This window comes from Argopecten irradians, chromosome 16 (assembly GCF_041381155.1).
Source record: "Argopecten irradians isolate NY chromosome 16, Ai_NY, whole genome shotgun sequence".
Lineage (NCBI taxonomy): Eukaryota > Metazoa > Mollusca > Bivalvia > Pectinida > Pectinidae > Argopecten > Argopecten irradians.
In genome coordinates this window covers 21289031-21311515 of record NC_091149.1, presented here as the reverse complement: position 1 = coordinate 21311515, position 22485 = coordinate 21289031, and the positions used below count along the sequence as shown (strand labels likewise).

The following is a 22485-nucleotide window of genomic DNA, read 5'->3' as shown; positions in this document are numbered from 1 at the left end:
GTGAACACTCAGTTAAAGATGTTAAAATTATTTCTTGGAATGTTAACGGTGGTCAGGACAATAAATTGTAAATTCCAGAATTTAAAAATTTCATACCTACCTATGACATTATATTTCTGACAGAGTGTTGGATCCCAGATGATTACACGTTAGATATTGACCAATTCATATCCATTGTTATACCGCGACGATTGGCTCGTTGTGGTCAAGGATGTAGCATTGTTCTTCTTATTCGTGAGCAAATATCCGATTATATATCTTTTGGTAACTCATATTTTGATACTATCGTTCCTGTGAATATTAGAAAGAGGTTAAATCACACTGATGAAGATATTATGCTTATTTTTACATATATACCCCCAAGTTCTTCTCAATATTACACGTACTATAATTGTGATGTACTTCAGGAATTGGAATCGTTGATTTTGGAGGCTTCTGCTTCCAAGCAAGTAATGTTATTAGGTTACTTAAATAGTCGAACTCGTAATATGGATGATTTTATTAATTATGATTTTATTCATGGAAGTGTCCGAAATCATCTTGAATCTATATTTAATTATGTATGCGATAATGTTGACAAAAATCCACCCCTTAGATATAACCCTGATACAGGTATCATTGATTATGGTTCAAGATTAATTAAGTTGTGTAAGTCTACCGGTCTTCGTATTAGAAACGGCAAGACAATGATGGTGCTTCCAATGATTTCACTTTTTGTGGTCATAATGGTAGGAGTGTGATTGATTATTTACTGATGTCTTTTTCATTATTTCCAATTGTAAAATCTTTTATTGTTTACAATTTTACAGAATATTCAGATCATGCTCCTCTACACGTGCAACTTTTTACTGATAATGTTAGTATATTAAATAACTCGACAAAAGAAGATGAAGTGAATCGTAATAGGAAACCTAATTTCAGGTGGAATGATAATTTCAAATATCAGTTCATAGAATCTTTAAACGTCAACTCTGATCAGCTTAAAGAACATGTCCTAATTAGTGGAAATTTAAACCAGGAATCTATTGATGCAAGTGTCAATCGTTTCACCGTTGAATTACAAAATATTATGGAGCCTTTCTTTAAGAAACATGTATCTATTGATTTTTGTTAAAAAGACAGGGCGGGCCGAGCTCAGTATCAAAATAGTCAATCTACTGAAGACCAGCCATGGTTTAACTATGAAATTAAATGTTTACGTAGGCAATATTTAAGTGTTCCTAGCATCTTTAACAAAAATAAAAATGCAGTGACGCACGCTGAGTTGATTGCTAAGAAAAGGCGTTATAAAATCATTGAAAAAAAGAACAAAAGACAATGCATGTTGCACGAGGGTGATAGGTTAGAATATCTTCGTAAGCATAACCCAAAAATATTTTTACAAAAAATTCAGTAAAAACAAAAAATCTAACTCGCCCCAAATTTCAATTAATCAGTTGTTTGACCATTTTAACAATGTAGCTAACAATGGAGTTAACTCCGCTTCTACAATCGAGAACGAGGCTGTAGTTGATGAGGCGGTAATTTTTGAGGAGTTAGACACGTATTTTTCTAGTAAATCACACGGTCTGGACTGTTTGATAAATGAATGTTATATCGAAGGTCAACTGTTTTTATTGCCTATGTTGTAAACATTATTTAATAACATTTTAAACTCTGTTTGTTTTCCGTCTGAATGGTCTACTGCAATTATTGTACCTGTTCATAAGAAAGTGAGTCGAACTGACCCTAACAATTATAGGGGCATTAGCCTTATCAGCTGTTTATGCAAATTGTTTACCTCAATTCTTAAAAAAATATTATTAGATGTATGTAACAGACATGATATCTTAACGGACGCTCAATTCGGATTCAGACCTGGGGTTAGTACAATTGATGCTAATTTCGCTCTACAAACTATAATTGCAAAAATTTTGTCTAAAAGAAAATGTCTTTATTGTTGTTTTGTAGATTTTCGTAAAGCTTTTGACTATGTAAATAGAGCATAGGTATTCGTGGAAAGTTTTTGGCAACGGTCAAATCTCTTTATACATCGGTTAAATCTTGTGTTTTAGTAAATGGAAACTGTTCAAATTTTTTCTCTAATAACGTAAGTTTAATGCAAGGGGAAATTTTGTCCCCCCCCCTGCTTTTTTCTTTGTTTATAAACGATTTTGAGAATAGCTTTATATAAAATTGTGATCCTAGCTACGAGTTTGGAGAATTGAGTTTATTCCTTCTTCTATACGCTGACGATCTGGTATTGTTTTCTGAATCGGTTGAAGGGTTGCAAGGGCTTTTAAACAGTTTGAATACATATGCAGATAAATGGCAACTAACAGTTAATACAGAAAAAAACTAAGATTGTCGTTTTTCGTAACGGCGGTATAGTGTAAGCAAACTAAATTTGGAGTTTTAATGGGAAAAACTTTATGTAGTTGATCATTTTCTTTATTTAGGCGCTCTCTTCCGATTCAACAATAAACTTAGTTTTATGTCTAAACATGTGGCTGAACAGGGACGTAAAGCTCCATTTGCTCTTCGCTCCAAATGTAATAACATGAGTTTGAATATCAAAACTATGTTGCACCTTTTCGATTCATATGTTTGTAGTGTTCTTTTCTATGGCTGTGAAATATGCGGAATTAATAAATCGGTTGAGGTAGAAAAAAATTCATTTGGAATTTTGCAAAAATTTACTTGGTGTAAAGAAATCTACATGAAACGCTATGGTATACATTGAACTTGGTCGTCAGCCACTGGCTAATGCACAACTGTATTATTAAAATCAGACAATTGTATCTTATCTGAGGTATATAGCTTTCTTTACATGGAAACGCAGAAGGAACATCCTAAGCAAAATTGGTTAGTATTTCTAAAGCGTAAATTATTTGAGCTAGGTTTTGGTTATGTTTGGACGAGACAGACTTCCAGCGATATCTATCTTTTGTCTCTAATTAAACAGAGAATTGAAGATCAGGCCAATCAAAATTTATTTAATTTGGTACAAGTCTCAAGTAAATGTGATCTTTATAGGCATATGGTTGATAAAGTCACTTTGCAATTCTATTTGACTAAATCATTACCGAATCAACGAAAAAATTATGATTACGAAATTTCGTCTTTCTGCGCATAATTTAGCTGTAGAATCCGGGAGATACAGGAATGTAGAAATGTGTTACAAATATTGCCAATATTGTAATTTATTAGATGTTAAAGATGAATATCATTTTCTTCTTGTCTGTCACTTTTATTCTGATATTAGGATGAAATATATAAAGAAATATTATTGGCACAAGCCATCAGTTCATAAAGTTATCGAATTATTAAACTCAAAGAGTCAAATATTCTCAAAGGTTTTGTGTTGTCCGTGAATTTTAAAGCAAATATAAGACCTCCAATTGGGTCAGGTAAATGCTACAGGTGAGTGTTCACAATGATATCTATATAACGGGTACGAGGACCTCCTGTGGAGTCGTATATATATGTAATACATAACTACCTAACCGCTAGACCTAGGGTTTATATTTGCAGTAGTTAAACGTACATGTTCACAATACCAAAACTAAAATAAGACACTCTTAGAGAGGAGTAACAGATCACAGAGTGTCCAGTGCCTCTTCCCAGACGATCCACACGATCATCGAGACCACCCACCTGGCAAACATTGGGGGATTTCGTGATGGGAGGAGTGAAGAATATCAATACTGATATATCAACTTGGAAATTGAAGTCAGGATTACTGGAAAATCTAGCAAAGCAGGGTGTGTTTTCAGGTAAACCTCCAGATGATCTTACTGTGCTAATTAAAACCATTTGTGAAATGTAGATATCTATAATTATGTTATATTATAGCATCTGGCATCATTGTTTTAATTTTATATGTATCAGATTAAACCATGTTTTATTTACCAATTGTACAGGTGAATCTCATATTAGTATACATATTTGAAGGTGTATTTCACCACCGTGTATTTTTGTATATGATTCTTGACTATATTGATCAAGAGTTTTGTAATTTACTGTAGCTTTAAGGAGATATAGATAAATGTACCATAAAAGGAAATAAAATTTGTATATCTGTTCTATTCTGTATAGAGCTATAGAGTATTATAGTATTTGATGTAGAAACATAACAGTTTATGATCGTGTTCATCGCATTGGTTACATTCGTTATTACAGTACTATTGTTTTGTAATAATTGCTGCAGTTAAAGTGACGAGGACGTCATTTTCTTAGCAGGGGGAGGATGTAACAGGGTGGTTTTCACTAATTCGTTTCGTTGGTCACTAGTTGTGTATACCTGTGTACGTGTGTCCAGTTTACCTGTGTGACGTAGTCAATTGCTGTGTCCTTGTATTGTCTCGTTTCTGTTTTGTGGTCATTGTCTTTGTCCGGTTTTGGCGGGGAAAGGAAAAAGGGGATTTGACTTACGACCAGACGGACGTGATTTAGATTACTACGTATTTTCATTAGACCCTTGACCCATTGTCAAGGTAGGTGTTTTATTTATAGTATATTTTAAGATGAATTGATTCAGATACTCTTATTAATTGAATGATACATGTGTGAATTATCTATAATTATTTATTCTGGTTGTAGAGTAGTTTCGATATATAGATTATACGATCAAAGAGTCTACAGTTTATACAATAGTTTTTATTAATCTGTTTATAGGGTCTTTATACCATATTCTGGTGCGACCAGCTACCAATAAAGACCAGAAGGAACCAAGACAGAGTTATTTCCCTCAATTTTACATAATCACAAACGTAATGGTAATATATTTATAACAATTACATATTTTCTAAGACAAAATATATTTCATAATGATAACTCGTACTAAATCATAATTGCGAACATAAAATAGACACAGCTTTCAGAATCCGGATCAATAAGCTACCGGAGTCTCGATCGACATTTATGATTGCATTCTGGCCTTCCGGTCACGCTTTCACTTCTTTGAAGTTTTTCGTTTGCGTTTTTCGTTTTGCGTTTAGCGCTTGTCGAAACGCGTTTTTCGTTTTACGCTTTTCGTTTGCGTTTTTCGTTTGCGTTTTCGTTCGTTTTCGTTTAACATTTCGTTTGCGTTTTCCGTTTCGCGCTCGTTTCGAGGGAAGGTTACACGCTTTAAGTACTGTACAACAATGACTTCCTCACCCGTACATACTTAAGTGTGTTTGCCTGACGTTTGGATCTAGACTTTAAGAGTGAAAGTTTTGTTCCTCTTACCACTTGAGTTCTACACACGTCAACCAAAACACTACTGCAAAGGCTAATGCCTTTGCATTTTAATCACAGATTTTTTCGAGGCATAACTAATGAAGAAGTTTTAGAAGCTATTGGGAAAGTGATACAGAAGGAAAATGTGAAAACTTTACAGATCACAGACAAAATGTGTATAGTGACCGTCACAGACAATGCGACAAAAAACAATATCCTCATGAAAGAAATTCCACTACGAGAACACATCAGATTCTTTGAAGTAGAAAGAAATATTACGAACATAACTATTAAGGCTGCACCCTTCGAAATGTCAGACACCATCATAGCCAATACATAGTAAAATTTGGTGAAGTAATAAATGGTAGTTTCATAGGGAGGGAACATTTTCTTAATCTCTAAGTATAAGAAAAAACTTCCTTCCAGAATAAATTATATTAATAAGTTCTTTTTGACATCAATTTAAAAAATTCATCCCCCGTGTTAGACAAATGAAGTTCAATTTCGTGATCATGATCTTCCAGTAGGAAACATGCCCAATTACAGTCTGGACTTTTCATGAATCCTCTTATCCAACTTAATTTTAAAGACTCAAGAAAATATCCTTAATGAAGCATTTCCAAACCACCATACTCTCTGTTCTGAGTAATTTGTTTTCTGGAATTTCGATCTGTTGACGAACCCCATGAATAATCAAAGATGATCTGTTGACGAACCCCATAAATAATCAAATATAATTTTATTAAGTCTGGCTAAATATTGGCTACATGGAGAAGGTAAGCTTATAAATAAATGCACCAATTTGTAAATAGCCAATGACTTGACCACCACTATTCTTCAAATTAATGTTAAAGATGCTCCACCGCCGACAGGACATAAATGATATTCATCATTCGAACAATAATTGACGTTTAATCGTGTATGTATATGTCTAATTAACACAAAAAATAATATAAAATAATTTATTTTGCCTTTTGTGCGTGAGCAATCAGTACTTCATTCTATATAGGATATAGTGGCACCGAATTTTTTCGGGATGCAATTAATTATTTTTTATAGTTTTAACTTAAAGTAAAATTAGAAGCTCAAACTTTTCAACGGTGGTAATGGTGTAAAGTAAGTAACTTTTGTAACTGAAGAAAAATACTAAATCGTCTGTTGTTGTTCTTGATAGTGAAAAAATACTATTTGTCAGCGGTGGAGCATCTTTAATCATATGTATATCTTTTGGACCAATTATTAAGAAAGGCTTCAATCTCATCAATTGTTGGAAGATGATTGAGTTTAATCATATCCTCGAGATTTCGGCTGAATACAATTCCAAGCACTTTTACTGGACCATTTGTCCAATTAATTTTCATATCGCTACAAATCCTATCGCCTGATCCTCTCTTACCTTTGTTTGTTTGTTTGTTTGATTAGTTTAACGTCCTATTAACAGCTAGGGTCATGTAAGGACGGCCTCCCATGTATGCAGTGTGTAGCGTGTGTGAAGTGCGTGGTGCGTGTTTTGGGAGACTGCAGTATGTTCGTGTTGTGTCTTCTTGTATAGTGGAACTGTTGCCCTTTTTATAGTGCTATATCACTGAAGCATGCCGCCGAAGACACAAAGCAACACACCCCACCCGGTCACATTATACTGACAACGGGCGAACCAGTCGTCCCACTCCCTGTTTGCTGAGCGCTAAGCAGGAGTAGAAACTTTTATAGACTTTGGTCTCTTACCACCAATCCACATCACATTTGACTTTTAAATATTTGGCTTCAATCCAGATTTGGCATCACCATTTAATAATAATGTTGTATCATCTGCAAACTGACTTATTTTTAATTCCTTTCTATTTATCTTGATACCTACAACTTCAGGGCAATTTCCTTAATTGCTAGCACTTCCGCACAGAGTAAAAATGTAGGGGGAAACTGGATCACCCTGTCTACACCTTCTTCCTATTTGGAAAAATTCTGAGAAAATACCATTCTGTATTACACAAAGCTTAGAGTCACAATTCAAAATTTGAATCCACTTCAGCATAACAGGTCCAAAGTTGAAAAATTTCAAAGTTTTGTAAATAAATATCCGAAATAAAGAATCGAACGCCTTTTCAAAATCTATAAATAGAGCCAATCCTGGTATATTATTTTTTCTGTATAACTCTTAACATCGTATAACAATCTGGTATTTTCTCCTATAAATCTGTTTTTCATAAACCCAGTTTGGTTTTCATGTATGAGATGGTCAAGAGTATTTTTAATTCTGTTAGCAATACATCCAGAGAGTATTTTATACCAATTATTAAGCAGTGATATGGGCCTCCAGTTTCGGAAAAATTCCCTTGGTTTGTTACCCTTTGGAAGAAGATCCTTCCAAAAACCTCTGTAGGAAAACCATCGGGCCCAGGACTTTTGTCATTACTCATTTTTTTAGTGATTGAAGTATTTCGTCTATTGAAATGCCATATTCCGATTCCTTTTTCATTTTCTCGTTTAGTTTTGGTATTTCATCATTATTCAATAAACTTTTCAAATCTATAACTTCTAAACCATCATCTCTGTTCCCTGTAAAGTTCAGATTAGAAGTTTTTTTTTTTATTTCCTGAAGCAGTTTCTTCTTATCAGTTATCTCTACATTAGAGCAATCCTTTAGTTTTAAAATAGTTTTATTAACATAATGTAATGTCTCTTTTTCAAGTTAGTAAAATATTTGCGAGGTTTTTCTCCATCCTCTATCCACTTAACTTTTGCTAGAATCATCAATCCCTTCATATAATCTTTCCTATATGTTGCCTGCTCAGCTTTTTTTTCCTGAAGCATTTCTGAAAAGATTTCTGATTCTGGATTTTCTTCAGTAAGTAATTGAAGGAAATGAATGTGCTCTTCTAGATAAGCTTGGTTTTTCATTTTATTTTGTTTCACCTCAGCAGAGTATTTTATAGTCATTCCTCTGATTTCCAACAAGAGTACCTCTATCAGAAGATGATAATCAATTGTAAAGTGAATATCAAGAAATTCCATTTCAACAAGTTTATCCCTTTCATAGGAAATGCAGCATATTGACATATAACTATTTTAATAATTTCACAAACTTTTTCTTTGTATTTCAAATCTCTAAGAAGGTTTGTATTGAATTTCCAGGAGCCTTTGTCTCTTTCAAATTTTGTAAATCTTAGTTTTGATTCAATCATTGAATGATCAGTTCTATAGCCCGAACTAATATCTGAATATTTTCATATAAATTGGCAACGCAGACCAGACACCTCTGACCTTTGACATCCCCTACGAGACCACTGTTACGCACACCAACTCGAAGAGCGTCCCCATAAAGACCACCGGCAATGAGAAAAACTGGTTTACAGGTAAATATTAATATCTGAATCAGAATGAAATTATTTGTATATCCAGATAATATATACAAAAAAGCTGACCTAATAGACATCGAAAATATACGCTTTTAAAAATCGCCCTGACCTCGAAAAAATACGCATTTAAAAAACGCCCTGACCTCGAAAATATACGCATTTCAAAAACGCCCTGACCTCGAAAATATACGCATTTCAAACGTCCTGACCTCGAAAATATACGCAACATTATAAAGCTATTGTATAGTACCAGGCGTGTACGTGCATTATTCTATGCGGTATTTATGTAAACGTAATATTGTTATTCAGAGAGTAATTTCGTATTTTTTGTTTTGTTTACAGTGATGCTGGCCTGCATGGGTGACGGAACCAAGCTACAACCATATGTGATATATAAGCGGAAGACACTTCCCAAGGGCGACCCCCCCCTTCGGTATGACCATTCGTGTGCACGAGAAGGGATGGATGGCTGAGGCTTCAATGAAGGAGTGGCTTAGGATAGTATGGGGACGACGACAACAGAAAAAACAACGCAGCATACTAGTTCTGGACAGCTTCAGGGTGCATCGAATGGAGTCAGTCAAGGAGATACTCAGAGAAGACAATACCGAACTCGCCATCATCCCTGGAGGAATGACTTCAATTCTACAGCCGTTGGACGTTGGCGTCAACAAGCCCATGAAGACAGCCCTGAGACTGAAATGGAACGCCTGGATGACTGGAGACGAGCACACGTACACCAAGACAGGACGCATGAGGAAACCCGAGCTAACAGACATTTGCCAATGGATATCCGAAGCATGGAACGAACTGGACCCTGCCATCATCACCCGCTCGTTCCTGAAGTGTGCCATCACCAACGCCCTCGACGGATCTGAAGACGACGAACTATGGACAGACAACAGCAAACCCACCGATCAAGAGGACTCACAGGATACCCAGGACGTCTACTACAATGACCGCGACGACGAATTCGACCCTGACACATTTTTCTAAAGCGACGAGGAAGATTTCTACGGATTTGAACACCAGGACTAGAGACAGAATTCAGTGACATTTTCATTCGCGTGTGTTATATTTCGTGTGATTTCAAAGACATTCCTATGGTCATTACTACCTGTGTTTAGTGATCATTTTTCAGTGACTTTCGCGTATGCCTACTGTGCGGATTTAGTGACATTTTCAGTGATTTTCGCGTGTACATACTGATTTTTCATGTGTGATACATTCGTGTGATTATTTTGTGCAATATTGTATTCGTTGGATATCTCTGGATCATGGATTCCGTAAAGGTTAGTTTTTTTGTCAATCTGATTAAAACACAGATCCTTATAACCACTCCGTTCATTAGAGGATCTGACAATATCCCATAAGGGGTCACGTCCAGATGACCTTTATACATAGTGATAATAAGGATTATCCAACGTAGTGATAATAAGGATCTGTATTTTAATCAGATTGGTTTTTTGTATATATATGTGATAGTAATAATATAAATGTTTATTAACTGTATGTAAAAAATAACAAAATACATGCATTTAATTGGTATTTATTTTCGTAGGTACAATAAATTGTTCTTCCGTCTTCTTGGTTATGTGTGTCAAAGGAGGCAACCATCATAAACAATATGATTAAAATACAGATCCTTATTATCACTACGTTTGATAAGAGGATTTGAGACCATCCCATTAGGGGTCACGTCAAGATGACCTTTTGAAATGGCCAATCAAATTGGCACTGCCAGAATCTTGACTGGGGACGAAATAGTTTGAAAAAGCTGTCCAAATTATTTTCGTATATGTAGTCATCTCGCCCGAAAGGCACAACAAATTAATTGTATATGTATACTGGGGCAAAAAGACGTTTTCAATTGATGTTGTAAGGTGTAGAAACTGCATTTGCTCTGAAGTACACTTGGTATAAAAGGTCATCTGGACGTGACCCCTTATGGGATATTGTCAGGATCTGTGTTTTAATCAGATTGCCATCATAAACCAATATGGCGGCGATCATCCAGAAATCATTTGAAATCGTCATTTTCAACCTGAAAAAAACCCTTGACCAATGCCTGTATCAATGGATTTGCGCACCCCCAACTTTATAATTTTCATTTTGCACAAAAAAGTGCGCAAATTACACGAGCTTTTACGGTACTGACAACAGCATTTAAGATAAAAGAAAAAAAATCTAGCCTTCCTTTCTTAACTGGATTCTTAATTTCTTGAACCATGTGTATTTCCTTAATTTGGGATGGTTTATTCGCCAAGGGTCACACAACTCAAATTCCTCCATAAGTTTGAACACTTCTTTACGCGAATTAGGATTATTAATATCATCATAGTTATAAACATCTATATTTGAGTCAAGGATTAAGTTCCAATCACCACAAATAATCAAAAATTCATTATCAAAGGTTTGTACAGCCTCTCTAATATTTTTAAAGAATTGCGGTGAGTCCTTATTTGGACCATATATGTTAATCAAAGTAAATGAATATTCAGCTGTCTGTAAACTCAGTGCAATCATGCTGCCTTTGTCATCTTTCAGGATATTTGTTACCTTGTAGTCAAAATTGGTATTAAAAAGAATGGCTACTCCTCGAGCATTACCTCTAAAATTATTCAACAGAATGTTATATTCCCACTGTTGTCTTATAAACAGACTGTCGCTATCCTTGAAGTGAGTATCTTGTAAACAATATATAGAGCTTTTTTTTCTTGAGATAATTAAAAACATATTTTCTTTTGTTTACAGACCCTGACAGTTCATTGAGAGTATATTAGTTGCCATAATTGAACTATATCACTACATATCTTTTTCTGCGATCCCTCTTTCCTGAAACAATCTCAAAATAGTTTGACAGGGAAAACCGAATGAAATGGTCTGTAGACACAGTTTACACTCGTACAACTACCGAACATAGATATAACATAAAATATTATCACATATAACACAAAAAAAGATAATCCTTCCTGCTAACATAGCTAAAACAGATATATGGCCTCCTTGGGCTGATACTTGTTTATTGGTTTGATAAATTAACGTCCTATTAACAGCTATGGTCACGTAAGGACGGCCTCCCATGTATGCGGTGTGTTGCGTGTATGCTGTGCGAGGTGTGTTTTGGGAGACTGTGGTATATTCATGCTGTGTTGTCTTGTATAGTGGAACTGTTGCCAATTTTATAGTGCTATATCACTAAAGCATGCCGCCGAAGACACCAAACAACAAACCCCACCCGGTCACATACTGTCTTGGGCTGATACAAGGAAATGTTCTTAATATACAGTATAAAAACATGTGACAATGAAAATTGAAAAAAAAAAATTGATGCGAACAGAGTATTCAAAAAGACATTTTAGTTTATAACTTCTAATAATTGCCTTCTGCTGTTACTCTATGCCTTATTTCTTAATGATCCCATATTGATGCTGACAATCTGTTGCCTTGCACCTATATTATATATAGAGCTATTTTGTATATTTGTTTATCATAGACAAACACAATATACTGATCATGACCATTTAGGTATTATTTGAAACAAGAAACCTGTATCATTAAACCATCTTCGACTTGTTAAATTATATAGATTGTATAATAAAGTTGAAAATACTCAACAAACAAGATCCAAAACCTCAATGTAGATATAAAAACCCCCAAAAAAACCGAGATTCACAATGCAAAATTCAGCCAATATACTTATATATGGGGATTTCCTTTTCCCCTGGAGTAAATCATCAAGATTTATCTCATTAACACAATAATCAATGTATATGAATGGTTGAATATATTTACATGTATCTTAATTAGCCTACTAATTAAGCCTACTAGATATAATTAAGACAGAATCAGCCACATCAGATGTTCCAATCGCGAGAATCGGTCAACTGTATAGACGTTTGATATGCTAACATATTGTAAAGTCGCAAAGTAGGATGAACACACGTATATATTTAATCTAAGTCATGTTCCATGCGTTCCCATATTCCGGATTTTAATTTCTTAATTTCATGCCAAACGTCAGGGTCAGGTGTCAGACTTAAAATATTGTTAGCTAGCTAGAGGAATGTTGTAATATCTGTTGGGGCATGCCATAGATTATCAGATTCATTTGAATTAATATGAGATTGGCTGTAATATAAATACCATAACTGCCACCCATTTCATATATTATTATGGTTCATAATTAATCTCCGGCAATAGAATGTGCATATTTAAAAGATTGTTTAATCAAGTCTTTGAATATTTTCAAAAATTTTTGAAACAAACATGTTTAACATCAAAATATATACAGTTTCGATCTACAAGGATACTGTCAAACTTAATCATTTAATAATATCTCTTTATAGGACCTAGTACACCCGCAAATATCAACTACTTCAACCGTATAATCGTTGATGAATTAGTAGAGCTAAAAATGGTGTGGTAGCATATGATGGCTACAAAAAGTGTCTGACTGTCTTGAAAGCATGGGTTATGATGCTTGTGTGTGACGTACCAGGTGCTGCAAAGGAACAGAACAGAGTGCAACACAGCAGATTAAAAGCATGTCCACACTGTCATATTGAAGGTACAAATATTGCAGTCTGTTTGTTTGTTTAATTAACGTCCTGTTAACAGCTATGGTCATGTAAGGACAGCCTCCCATGTATGCGATGTGTTGCGTGTATGTTGTGCGAGGTGCGTGTTTTAGGAGACTGTGGTATATTCATGTTGTGTCTTCTTGTATAGTATTGCGGTCACAGATTAAAATTGTTGATAGGAAATAATAAATGACATTCCTATGCATATGTTGATTTGTTAATAAGAAACGAAGAAATAGCTTTAATGATAGTTTGTCAGACTCTACTACTTGTGGAATGATACCCCAGAGTTTGTAATAGGTTTATTCCAAACTAACTGTATAATACGTCACACAACAAATATCAAAATGAATAATATAAGGTCTTAATAATTCAATAGCGATCGCAACAGCGTATCTTATTTTAGGAATGTTTTGGTGTTTTATTTCTATTTGTAATGGCATTAGTACTTATTTATCAAAATTTTATTAATAAATTTAATACAAATGAAATTAAGAATATAATTTTATGTTCTGTGATATTGATCATTACTTACGGATGATTTTTTCCCAGGTGAGCATAGCCCAATTCTGAACAAAGTGAGTTTTCTAGGAAATCGGAGATTCCTATCAGATGATAGTGCTCTTCGACAAGAAAGCTAATTTGCGTCTCGAACAGTAGAAAAAGGAACTGTTCAACTCCGCTGCAACACAGAAGAACTGTCAAATGCAAGGTGTCTAGACTCTTGAGTAGAAGAACTAATGACACGGTAAATATCCATAATCTGCAATTGCGGTTAGGTATTTATTGTGACGCCGTGTCCATTACTGCAGATCTGTTTACGTCTACGCTTTTGGTGTATATTCTACGACTAATATTACGCTATATGATTTAGAGTTTAGTTTCTTCATTGTTTAGTTAATCGACCCATTCTCAAATGCACTATATCTTCCCCCGTATACAGGACTTTGCACATGCAATTTGAGACAGATCCCTTTAGTGCTTTCTGAGAAATAGCTGTAACAAACTTCAATTGTCAAAATCCAAGATGGCGGCCTGTCGGCCATCTTGTTCACCGATCGGTCCCAAAGTGCAATATGCACAACTAGGGCCCTAGGGGAACCTGTACATGAAATTTGAGAAGAATTCTTTTGGAACTTTCTGAGAAATAGCGGTAACAAACTTTAAACTATCAAAATCCAAGATGGCGGCCTGTCGGCCATCTTGTTAACTGATTGGTCCCAAAATGCAATATGCACAACTAGGCCCCTAGGGGAACTTACATGTGAAATTTGAGAAAGATCCCTTCAGTACATTCTGAGAAATAGCGGTAACAAACTTTAGCTATCAAAATCCAAGATGGCTGCCTGGCGGCCATTTTGTTGACCGATTGGTCCCAAAATACAATATGCACAACTAGGGCCCTAGGGGAACCTACATATGATATTTGAGAAACATCCCTTCAGTAGTTTCTGAAAAATAGCGGTAACAAGAATTGTTAACGGACGGAAGGACGGACGGAAGGACGGAAGGACGGACGACGGACCACGGAAAAAAAGCGATTTGAATAGCCCACCATCTGTTGATGGTGGGCTAAAAAACCATACATCCTTCCTTAGTCAGTATGATTTTACATCAAATCTGTAGCGGAATCATTACCATACCATGCCGTGAAACCGATATTGGTCCCAGTCACTTTAACCAGCTTATTTAAGTCATAAACAGTTTTATATATTTAATAACCATATGTTGTATTCCTGTCGTAATTTTATTATATATCTCATAGCCATTACCTAGATGGTATCTTCCATGAATATGTTTTTAATGTTTTGTTATCTCCTCAGGCTGATACATCAACAGTTACCAATAATGATGATCCAGTTTCCTGTGGACTTCCATCTAAGAGGTATATAAAACTTTTGTTTTGTTTTTATTTCAACAAACAGGCATTATTTCACTTAAGATTACTAGAAATATCTGCATTTAAATAAACATTATTTACATATCATTTTATAGTTATATATTTAAGAAATTACATATTAGGATTTAAAATAAAGAAACCAGGGGTTAAATTGCAAACGAGACGCATAAAATTTACTAATCAATTCAAAATGTTGACTGCATGTCTATATAAAGCTTAAAATTCTTTATAGGATATGAAACAGATTGAAGTATTTTTATCTTCACAATTTAGATCGCGTTCAGCAAAAGAGCCTCTCCCTCCCGCTCCTTTTTAATCAAACAAGAGAAGGAGAAGGCTGACACAAGACTTCGGGGAGTGAGAGTGCCCATAGACTTTGGGGACATGCCATCATCAATGTTTAACATGTGGCATGAAAAGCCATACATGTATGAAGGTAGGTATCTATCAAAAATGTGTGTTCGGTTCATATTTCAATGAAGCATGTTTTATGAATATGTTTACATTTTGATATATTAGTTCGACTTTCATTTAAATTACTCTTTGTATTCATATGAATAGATTTCAAGAGACATCGTTTCTGTGCAAATTATTTAGATAGACTGCACTTGCGGGATACCATTATATCATTATACATTATATAGTTTTAATGATTTACACCGTTAATGAAACTGCAAAAGTAACAAAGTTTGAGTACGGTGATAAACTTTTGTATTTTAACATATTACCACCATTTATATTACTTGGTTTTATGTTAAACAGTTTGTATCTAATTGTTTGAATAAAGCAAATGATATAAGTAATATAGTAGTATTTTCTTTCAGATCTTCACGTAAGGAATCCTGAGGTATATCCTCCGTGACTGCCTTGAAGGTCAGCAGAGACGCACATTATTCCGCTTCCTCCGCTCACTGGAAGTGATCTACTCAAGGCAGTTGTCTGTGCTGGACCTGGACCAAATAGAATCAGAGTGGCACATATCACTAGCATTGATGAAAAAGGATTTCCCTTGTGCCATCCATATCCCAATTTTTTAACATATAAGAAACTGTTACATGAGAAATATATTGTTGGTGCTAATTGATAACAATTGATGACAATTTGAGGCTATTATGGTAATTTATTGTAAACAAAATTTAGTACTCTCAATGATTATACCCATTTAAAAAGCATTACTATATAAATGAATACGTGATTGAAAATACTGAGTGATCGAGTAGTGTAGTGGTTAAGCCACTCATCGTTCATGCCACCTAGTCTAGGGTTTACCACTGGATTTCGCAAGGTATTCCAGTTTCCTACCACTCTAATAAGACTTCTGGTGCGCTAACATCCGGTGTAATCGAAAGCAGTTCGTTATAACACTTGTTCAAAATCAATGTAAAATAAATATACATATATTTAGTTTAGATTTTATACAAATCCTCATTTATAATATTTGTTACTACAGGGTGCAGTCATGCATTTAATGCATCACCTCCCCCATTATTTGAGGAAATTTGGCCCAGTGTCCAACTTTTGGATGTACCCTTTTGAAAGGCTCAACTCGACCCTGAGCAAGGCAATTGGCAGCACCAGATATCCAGAACTTGCAGCCATAAAACACATGAAGGTAATTTGATTAAATCTTTGAACTGGTAAAAGGTACCTTCACATAAGTTCTATAAGTTAGCTTTAGTGTACATACCGATATATTACTGATTTTGTTCTAATATAATGCGCACCTGTTCCACAAGTTTGAAACCCATCTGGGATAGCTATTCTTTAACCCGTAAACCTGGTATATCACTATAAATGGCCCTTGCTGTAAAATTGACATTAAACCAATCACACCAATTTATACATAATATGTTTGTTTATAATCTCATTTCAGATTCAATGGTTGTTGTATGTGCTGCAAGCTGTTGGCTATCTGCGTCAGGAGCAGGAGCAGAAAGAAAAAGAGAAGATAAAACTGACCGGTGGAAGGACAACACTACGAAGGCTGACCTCCAAGGAAGAACAGGATGTAGTCAGTATCTACAACAACATGGGTGTAGTTGTGAGCAGCAACATATGTGTCACAATCTTCTTTTATGCAAAGAAGTTCATACAAGGCTGCCCAACTTGAGGATAAGACTATCCAGAACTCCTCTGTTGTTTGCGAACAGACAGCAAGAGGTCCTTGCATTGGCCAGGTTCAATTTTTGTTTTCCCGCCAGAACGAAACCGAGGCATTCCAGTTTGGTGAAGTGGTTTGAGGTAGCAAAGTCTGTCAGTGGAGGATGCTATTGTGTATCCGTTGACGATGCTCTTTGTCAGGATACAGTGACCCTCATTGACAGACTTTCCCCACCATTAGTACATGCATGGGAATATAAGGAGCTGTGGCTGCCATGTTTGTATTTAGTAATATAAATACATGTAATGTTCACTCTTAAAACATGTAAACATACAATGTGTGAATTTGGATGCATTAATACAGGTATTCCGTATATCACATCCGTACTCGGTTTTGAGAAGGATCGTTTTTGAGAAGTTACACCGTAACACCGAACAGGATGTAGTCGGCATTTATAGCAACATGGGTGTAGTTGTGAGCAGCAACAGATGTGTCACAATCTTTCGTTTATGCGAAGAAGTTCATACAGGGCTGCCCAACTAGAGAATAAGACTATCCAGAACTCCTCTGTTCTTTGCGAGCAGTCAGCAAGAGATCCTTGCATTGGCCAGGTTCAATTTTTGTTTTCCCGCCAGAATGAAACCGAGGCATTCCAGTTTGATGAAGTGGTTTGGGATAGCAAAGTCTGTCAGTGGAGTATCTGTTTTTTTATAATTTTGACATTTGAGATCTATAATATCAAAACTCTGATCATACTTCACGTTACATTTTACCTATAGTGTACTTTTAGTTCGAACAAGAGCCGTGTGAGGCTTATATTAACTCGCAGGCGGAAAGTGACCATGCCCTTTCATTAACAATTAAAGACCAAATGTGCATGGAATTGTGAAAAGGATTCGGTTGAATGATACACATGTACACTGCCCTCCGAAAGTTTTTATACGTGCAGTTTTTCTTCAAGTAAACATAAAGTACGGAAATATGTAAACCTTGTTATTGCAGGCATCAGTATACATCATTTATCAACTTATCTATCTTCTCTAACTCATTAATTGCATTTTTAATTTTAACATTTGTAACAGAACTTTTGGAGGGGCAGTGTATAATATAGGAGCGAAATGTTTTGCCTATTTCATTACCGATAGTAATAATGATGACTCTTTTCACACGTGACACTTGTTTCTATACACTGTGTGATTTTGGCATGCGTGTTACGATTTATTTGTTAATGTTGATGCAAGCTTCGTAATTTTGGAGGAAATAAATGGAATAATAAATAAATACGTTTGAGTGTTTTTTTTTGTTTTGTTTTTTGTTTGTTTACGGCCCATCGACAACTAAGGTCATTTAGGGCCAAACTACAAGTCATGCATTAATATCAGGATAAAAGTTCAGGGTAAGAAAAAGCAAGTAAGGACTAAAACACAGATTGTAAACGTTAATTTGATAAAAAGAAGAAGGTTTGCATGGGATAAAATAAATTTGGCTAAAACACATGAGAAAACTCATGCACAATGTTGATGAAACGATGAAATGTTGAGTTGAAACGATGTATGATGAGAAAACGTTCATATTTTGCTTAAAATACCGATGTCTTTGAGATAATTAAAAATACGATTATGTCTCACGGCATGAAACAAAGTGTACATGTCGGAGACATCGTAGTATTTATCTCGAATGTGTTTAAAATCAATACAATGCAATAAAATATGCTCCACTGTGAGAGGAGAATCACATGCATGGCATGTGGGAGGATCCTCCCCTCTCAATAGATAGGAATGTGTAAAATATGTGTGTCCAGTTCGGAGCCGAGAGAGAACAACTTCCTCTCTGCGGTCTCTCCGACTGGACAGTTTAGGATTAAGTGTAGGTTGAATTTTAAACAGTTTATTGTTTGTTTCTGTAGACCACCTTTGTTGCCAATGGTGTTTGATGGCTGACTGAATTGGAGGTTTGATGTCGGTGTATGGTAGTTTCAAATCTGTTTGTGCTAGGCGAAGAGCAATCTTAGCTGCTTTATCAGCCTGTTCATTCCCCTTTATACCCACATGACTGGGAATCCAGAGATAAGTAATTTGAGTTTTAGAAGATAATCGAAATGTTCGGATTAAAAGATTTTGGATTAGAGTATTTCTAGGGCTTCTTGATTTCAAAGCCTGAAGAACCGAAAGAGAGTCTGAACAGATGATTGCCTTTTCAATGCGGTGTTCTTCGATATGGTCAAGCGCCAGACCGATAGCACATGCTTCCGCAGAGAAAATGGAGGCAATATCCGGGAGTCGGATAGAGGAGCAGTGATTAGATGTACAGCATGCTGCCGCAACATTATCACCATCTTTTGATCCGTCAGTGTAGATCTGAACATGGTCAGGGAAAGCCCTAATGCACTCCCGAAAGGAGGATTTGTGTTCATTGGATAATTAATGCACTGGATTTTGCCCTCTCATGTAGAGATAAATTGATATCAGGTGTTTGAATGAGCCATGGTGGTACATCCGATACGGTGTACTCGTCAATGGTGTCGAATGGTATATTAAGTTCCAGCAAAAATTTTGAAATTCTGATGCCAAATGTTGGTATGAGCTTTTGATTTTGTGTAAATATTTCTTGATGTTGTGGATTGAATACAAGGTTAAATGCAGGATTTTTGGGGTTGGATTTCAGTTGAGCAGCATACTGTAAGGATAATTTCTTTCGTCGATCGTCTAGAGATGGCTCATTAGCTTCCACATGGAGACTCTTCACAGGTGTTGTTCGAAAAGCTCCAAGTGCCAGACGCAGTCCCTGATTCTGTATAGGGTCAAGCATCTGTAGATAGGAGCTGCGAGCCGATCCATAGACAATAGAGCCGTAGTCAAGTTTTGATCTAATAAGTGCCCGATAGATACGTAGAAGCATTTCACGGTTTGCACCCCAATCAGAATGGGAAAGAACTCGTAGAATGTTCAGCGCCTTCGAGCACTTATCCTTCAGATGTTTTATATGTGGAACAAAGGACAGTTTCGAATCAAATATTAGTCCAAGAAATTTAGTTTGTTCAACTACTGGAATTTTAATTCCATTGAGTGTGAGGTCAGGATCATTGTGTGGTTTTCGTTTTTGACAGAAGTGCATACAGACAGTTTTTGATCTTGAAAATCTAAAGCCATTTTCGTCAGCCCAATTTTGTAATTTGCCTAAACATTGTTGTAGTTGCCGTTCTATAGTGTGCATGTTTTTTGATCTGTAACAGATCAAGAAATCATCCACAAATAGAGACCCTTCCGTAGATTGGCCAAGACATTTGGTTATGCTGTTATTTTTTAGTCCAAAAAGTGTGACGGACAAGATACCACCCTGAGGGACGCCCATCTCCTGTGTTTCTGTTTCTGAATAAGTTGAACCCGTTCGAACTTTGAAATGCCTGTCAGATATAAAATTTGATATAAACTTTGGCAAATTACCACGTATACCGATATCATGGAGATCGTTCATGATTCCATATTGCCAAGTTGTGTCGTATGCCTTTTCAAGGTCAAAGAAAACGGCCACAAGATGTTCTTTCTTGGCAAATGCTTCTCGTATAAATGTTTCTAGTCTAACTAAGTGGTCTACCGTTCCCCTGCGGTTTCTAAAGCCGCTTTGCAAAGGACTTAAAATGTTGTTTGATTCCAGGAACCAAACTAATCTGGTATTTATCATACGTTCTAGAGTTTTACAAATACAACTCGTCAATGAAATAGGACGATAGTTATTGGCATCAGTAGCATCTTTCCCGGGCTTCGGAAGGGGTATAATAGTAGATTCCTTCCAAGACTCGGGAATTTTGCCAGAAGAGTAAACTTGATTAAATATAGTTAAAAGACATTTTAGTGAAGAGTCTGGTAATTGTTTTAAAAACATATATGGAATTTCGTCTGGTCCAGCTGCCGAGTCCTTTGATTTCTCAAGGGACTCGAGCAATTCTGGTATCTCGAAAGGCCTATTGTAACTTTTTTACTATTGGAGGATTTAAAATTAAGACGTCTCTTTTCCTTTTCTTTTTAAAATTTTTGAAATTTTTTGGAATGATTTTTGACGGATGAATTTTTAGCAAAATTTTTGGCAAAGGCGTCAGCTATTTCGGATTTTGAAGAAAATATTTTATTTTTGTTAATGAGGTGGGAGGATGGTGTTGCTTTTCTTTTCCCACTGATTTTACCAATCATTTCCCAAACTTTCTTCGAAGATGTATTGGGAATTAATTTTTGAGACGTACTCTTTCCAAGTACTTTTCTTGTCGGATTTGATAGACCTTCGAGCTTTTGCTCTCCAAATTTTAAAATTGTTATAGTTTGAGACGGTTGGCGAAGCCAAGTACCGCCTCAGAGCGGAATTTCTACCAGATCTATTGATAAATGAATCATTTGAGAGACGAAACTTTGTAGGTTTTGGCACGGATTTTGGTATGGTTTTTGTAGCGATAGAAGTGAGCGCTTCTGTGAAAATTTTAATGGGGTCATCGAGGTTCAAAAATTTATCCTCAATGAGCTCCTCTGCGCACAAATTTTTAAATTGAACCCAGTCCGCCTTATGTAGATTCCAACGAGGAATAGGCTCCTCAAGTTTTGGTGACCCTATGTTTTTAAGTATAATTGGAAAGTGATCGCTCCCACAGAGATCACCGTTGACCATCCAATCATAATCCAGAAGAATTGATGGATGGCACAACGATAAATCAATGTGGGTAAGCGAGCCAGAGGCAGGGTGCAAATATGTTGGGGCATTGGTGTTATAAAGACATAAGCTGTTTTTATTAATAAAATCTTCGATACGTCTACCTCTATCGTCAGTGCCTGGGGAGCCCCAGAGGCTATTATGACCGTTAAAGTCACCCATGATAATATATGGCACTGGTAGTTGTGATACGATGTTACTCAGTTCATCACAACTAAATGGAGTATTTGGAGGTAAATATATAGAACAGACTGTTATTTTTCGGTGAAGAGTTGCGCTTATAGCAACAGCTTGTAAGGTGGTATTTAGCTGAATGTGTCTGTGAGGAACGTTTTTATGCACCGCCACCGCCACACCACCTGATGGGCGGCCACCTGTTGTTGGAGTTTTGGTGTATAGTGTAAATTGTCGGAGATTGATGGTGTCTTTCAGCATAATTTCTTGAAGGCAGAATATGGATAGGTTTTTTGTTTGTATAAGATGTTTTAATTCTTCTATGTTCGCTCTAAATCCGCGTATGTTCCATTGTATGATAGTGTTTGTCTCTATGTTGGTCCCTGAGGATAGTTTGTCGGACCGACAGGACTACTTGAAGTAGGTTGTTTGGTGGCGATAAATGTGTTGTCACCAAACTCGCTGTCGTCCGAT

The 22485-nt window shown here is 35.9% G+C and overlaps 1 long non-coding RNA gene across 1 annotated transcript; it reads left to right on the top strand.

Moving 5' to 3' along the window:
* The first annotated feature begins 15321 nt into the window (after positions 1-15321).
* LOC138310908 (uncharacterized) lies at positions 15322-18126 on the top strand. The gene is made up of 3 exons (XR_011206493.1): positions 15322-15477; positions 15866-16653; positions 16915-18126. It is a non-coding gene; the product is annotated as an uncharacterized lncRNA (long non-coding RNA).
* Positions 18127-22485: the final 4359 nt, after the last annotated feature.